We start from the raw sequence: 5835 nt of genomic DNA on the forward strand, positions 1-5835 counted from the left end.
AGGCACCTTACTCTCCTCTTTCTGCTCTATTGTCCTTAGGCTGTACCCCCAAGCACGCCCTACTTGGGATTTTTCCAAATGCCTTCTCTTAGTCAGGGTTCATCAGCTCAGCGTCTCTTCCATATCCAATATGATACATAATATGTGCTGCTGCGATGGTGTAAGCTAATGAGGTAAAGGTTTCCAGATGGCATATTTGCATTTTAACAGGGGCCTTCTGGAAACAATGCCTTAGTACAAAGGAGTGATATAATTGGTGAGAATGCTATCAAACAAGGTAGCTTTTTAAGGAGGAAGACCATGTATAATAAAAGATAAGTCAATCAAAATTTACCAAACTGAAATTGTATTCCTATTTTGAGCTCACGATACAATAACAGGGATAACATTGTTTTTAAATCTTTAACACATTTGAATTGTACCTCAAATAAAGATATTTTCTTTCTTTTGGTGGCAAATTTTCATGTTTCTAAAGAAGCTAGTAGACATAGATTTAAGCAAACATTATACTCTGATTAAAAGGTAAATATGTGACACTGCTAAAATAAAAGGCAATCAGTGGATTTTCAGCTTGTACAAAAATACATTTTCTACATACTATATTTTATTTTGATTCACAGACTGAGGTTGGTATATAATCTGAGATGTCTCTTAGAACTTCATGAAAAATTAACACAAGTGAAAAGGGCAATGGTTTGGAATTCTGGTAACATACAGTTAATTAGATATTAAAATAAAGTTTGCTTGCATGTAAATGTCATTTATTTAGTGGCAGATAGTCTCAAGTAGTACAACATGAATTAGTTTTGTTGTGAATTTTTTTAGGCAAAATTTCTTAGGCTATAATTTTTAGGTGTGCTGTAGTATTACTGACTCTGAGTTGGAGTAAAGATAAGCAGAATAAACGTGAAGCAGACTATGAAGGTTCTGAATAGCATCTAATCCTTCAGTCCCTGTTTCAGTGTGTTGTTCTTTCTGTGCAGGTCTTTCTTCTCTCTGAGAAGGAATTTTTCTTACCTAAGTCAGGGCATTTTCTATGTAGTATGTATATGATTCATTTCTCCTTTGTGATAACACATCTTTATCCACCATTATGGTATGGTAAAGGCACTTCTGCTTTACAGAGAAAATGTCAATTAAATATAAGTACAGAAAAGGTCTTGAAAGAGCATGCATGAGTCAGTCACTACTGCCTGAGTGGAAATAGCATTAACTTAAGGATAATAATACTTGAGTTCCAACCCCTAATAAACAACGTAGGGGAGAGTAGGTCATGGTGACCTCCTCTATCTTAAAATATAGATCTTAAACCTTGCAAAGCATTTAGTTGCTTGTTTTTGTCAGTTATTGACTATGTTTCTAAAACCATCATTTGGATAGTTGTAGAATTACTAAAAAAAAAAAAAAGAAAAGAAAAGAAAAGAAATATATGGGTATGATGCTGTGTTTCTACCAAACTCAAACATGGGAAATCTCTTCAAATAATGTTTATAAGGTTTTCTTAATCTGTAAATTCTGTGTATTCATGCATTCATTCATTGAATAAAATCATATTAATTTTCTAATTCATTTCATAAAGATGGCTCAAATTGCCTAATTTGTGCCAGACCAGTGAGTCTTAACCTTTCTTGCAATTGGTTTCAAAATTGTTCCCACACCTCTTTTAAAACACATCAATGCTGTTTTCAATTTTAAAAACTATAAATATAAAAGGATAAACAATTAGAATATATTTTAGTTTTGGGGTAATGATAAAATCATACATAAAAGGTGTGTGCCTTAAACATTTTTTAAATTAATTGGTTCCATAGCTTTCCTACTATTACATTGTTCAATATTATTCAAGATATGAGGAACTACATAGATTTTATCACTCCTCTTTAGGCAGTCACTAACCTTTGCACTGATAGGTAATAGTGACAACTTTCCTATGTCAAATGCAAATTGTATTTTATCCAATAAGGCAGAATTTTTTCTCTCTCTTGAGAAAAGTATTGATTGATATTTCTTAAATTTTTCTGAAAAGTGGGGAGAGCTGGTTTCACTAAGAAGCCCAGAGAGGTCTTTTGAGAAGACAGGGATGAGGAACCCAATCACTCATCCCCATGATTTTAAATTATTAACATCCATCAGATTGAAGTAGATGACCCTGACACAGGGACGAGAAAAAGTGAAGCATGAAAAATCACCATGGAGGTAAAAAGTGAAACAATCATTAGTTGACCCTGCATCAAGTCTAATGGTGAAAGGGGGATGTTTTTGCATCCATGAGATTGCAGACAGACTCTGAATCATGCTCAGCTGCAGCCTACCAAAGGACCTGCTCTCTTCTTGATAAAGTGTTCATGTGGCTGAATCTAATGTGCTTCTACGTAGGGAACCCAGGACAATTTGGCTGTGTAAGGTGGTTGAGAAAAGAATAATGGGTTTGACGCAAGTGTTCCTTCCCAGAGAGCCTGAAGGATCCATGGTAGCCTGACAAAAATCTTCACTCCCTAAAGTGGGCGAGATTGAAACACATAGTTGAGCCCTACCACCAGTGCTGGGATGTGATCTTGTGGCAGTGTGATAAGCCCTCGGAAGTTTTGGTATTTTGTCTGCCTTTCAAGGAGACACACCTGTGTTCCAACTCTTACAGCTAAGTTGTTACAACCATCACTAGCCCTTGGACAGAGCTAACAGTGCTGTGTTTTAGTAAGAGTGAGATGAATGTGGTGGCAGAAATGGCACAGGCTTGGGAGAGCTGAAGGTCTCTGCACAGTCTGAGTTTCAGCAGCAAATGGTACTCACCCTCTGAATATGAAGAAGCCATAGGCTTGACATCTTGGGAGTCAGAAATACTGAACTTTTGACATTCTAGACAGTTGGGCAGAGCATACTTTATTTTGGGATACCACTTCGGGCAGTAATCTTCCCACCCATAATCTAAAATAGAACATTCCATTTTCCTGTGTATGTACTTTGCTAGTTATAAAAATAGAACTAACTGAACAAACCAAATACTCAAGTTCTATGAACTTAAACTTGATTCAGGCTTAGGGATAAGTTAGTAATATACCAAATCGCAATCACTGACAAAATTAAAATGAAATGAATCCAATACTGTCATACCAATTACTACTGTCTTTCCATTTTTTAAAACAAATTCTCCTTCAAGAGAATGAAATTTAATTAAAATAGATTTTTGAAAATGCTTTATCAAAACAGATAGTTCTTTTAAACACACAGCATAAAATTTTTCTTAGTGTCCTAATGTGTTCTTTTCACTTATGCACATGTTATTTATTGAGTTCACTTATTGAAAATAAAGCATTTATCATATTTGCTGGCAGAAGAATCAGCTTTCTTTTTGGCTAGGTATAAACTAAAATATAAATTTTACTCCCGTCAAAAAATGTTAGTAACTATCTCACCCTAGGAGAGCCATCTCACATTTGTTTGTCAAAAGATCATTTGGTTGTTATCTATTTATCTGATAAAAACCTCCCAGGAGATTGAAGTCCAGAGTATACCAATGATGTCATTTATCATGCATAGCACTGTAGAAAATCTATACTTTAAATTCATTGGCAAAGTCTAAGCAAATGCATAAAGATCCAACATGTATTGTATGATTGTGATACTTTCTCCCCGATAGACACAAAAATCCCACTTGCGTTTTGTTGCCAACCCAAAGCAGCCTTGGTTATCTAAGCTTCCTAAAGAAGTCTGTGATATGATTGAACACATCTATTTCTTTTATATTAATCACATTTTTTCAAAGCACAATAACTGCTGTGCTCACTTTCTTTTTTACTTACTGCGCACGTGTTAGCAACTTAACATATCAACATCGGTTGACTCATCAAGTTATATATACAATTTATGAGGAGAAGCTTTGATAACATAGCATAACATATTCTGTTTCACCTTATGAAGGGAACAAAGGAACAAAGAATCCCACTGATGAGAACAAAGGGTTCCACGGAAGCTTTAGTTGTGCAACTGTTGTCAATAAAATTTCTAACTGCGTAAAACTTTACTGGTTTGTTGTAAGAGATACCATTGCCTGAGTAAAATATATGCGTTTTGATCAGCTCTATGTTAAGAGTTATTTAAATAACCCAAATTCAAATGTCCTTAAGAATCTATTACCAAAACTCTTCTCAGAGTCCTCAGTGTCAAGGTCAGGCCCAAACAGCTGCACTACTGGGTTGTTTCTCGCAATTTCCCAGCATATTTGATGGTTGGTGATGTATAACATTGTGGTCATTGAGTTGAATCAATATCAATTTTTGATATGTAACTCTGTAAGTAAGGAACACACTATAGTTCAATTTTAATTCTTTCATTTGGTTCAGAAAAGTATTCTGATTGCCCAATTTGGGTTTGGAAGTACTATATAAGTAATACTTACATAGCAGCTAACTCATTAACTATGTATTAGTCATAAAACATCCCAAAACTTGGTGGTACTAATTTAGACTATGACAGGACAACTCAACACATGCAATTTTCTACTGTGTAAAACGAGATAATGTACTTAACTCATTGACTTACATCAGCAGGTTGTACATGAGGAAACAGGCATGCATAGGTTAAGTTGTTTAAAGGAATAGGGCTGGCTGAGTGGCTCAGTTGATTGAGAGCTGGCTTGGGAGTGCGAGCTCTGAGCAGCAGGGCTGCTGATTCGGTTCCTACATGGGCCAGTTACGCTGTACCCTCTGCAGCTAAGATTGTGAACAACAGCTTGACCTGGAGCTGGGCTGCCGTGGTGACAGTGTAGACTGCAGTGGACTGCCATGAGCTACTGTAAGTGTCTGGCAGCAAGCATGAGCGGCCATCTAATGGCTGGTGACCAACTACCTCAGCTGGGAAGAGCATAATGATCATAATACCAACATGGGCCAGTGAAGCAACGTCCTCCACAGCTAGACTAAAAACAAAAAGGACAGCAACTTGTCTGTTCCCCTACCCCGATTCCCCAACGCTGTTTCCCTCCCCTAATTCCCCAACAAAATCTTTTTTTAAAAAAAAGTTGTTTAAAGGAATATGATTGGGATTCAAATACAGAAAGTTTAACCTACATCACTACATCACATTACCTCTCAATGGACTAACATGTTACATATTAGCAAGCCACATATTGCTTTTTTTTTTCCTTCAAGTAGTGGTTTAATTTGGATATTTGAAGATTTGACTTTTAAATGAGTCTAGAATAACTCATATCACAGAAGAAAAATTTAGTAACTACTTTCAGTACAGTAAGAGTTGTTAAAAGATGAACAGATACAGTCATTATTGCCTTCAAGAGTTAACATTTTAGGAGAGAAACAGACAAATGATCAAATAATAAAAATCCAATAAGAATCAGGAGGCAAGATGGTCCTGAAGGTTTTGTCCATAACTAACAAATGATAAATATAGACTAGTATGTCCCTACCATCTTTTAAACAATTCCTCCCAATACCTACACTTTATTGTCCTGCTGTCTTGTTTTAATGAGTGGGGAGCCTAGTCTAGTCTAGTTATCCAGTACACAGGAAGGTTTCTAATTTCTTCAGTCTACATCATATCATCAAGACGTCCTATGATTTGGTAAAACAGTAATTCCTTTATCCTTAATGCTTTGTAGTACCTAAGATTACCACTGAGAGCAGAAGTAACTACTAAGAATTTTAGTCATTTTAAAACCTTCTAGTCAAATGACGAATTAAGATATAATTAATTTGTCATTTTTCAATTCATTACAAAAACGTTTTCAAAATTCTTCACACTGTATTATGAAATGATTGGCCTCATATTAACTGTTATACCTTCACTGATCTCTTTTATTTCTTATGATTCAGTTGTTTT

The sequence above is a fragment of the Hipposideros armiger genome, unplaced genomic scaffold, assembly GCF_001890085.2.
Source record: "Hipposideros armiger isolate ML-2016 unplaced genomic scaffold, ASM189008v1 scaffold_184, whole genome shotgun sequence".
Classification (NCBI taxonomy): domain Eukaryota; kingdom Metazoa; phylum Chordata; class Mammalia; order Chiroptera; family Hipposideridae; genus Hipposideros; species Hipposideros armiger.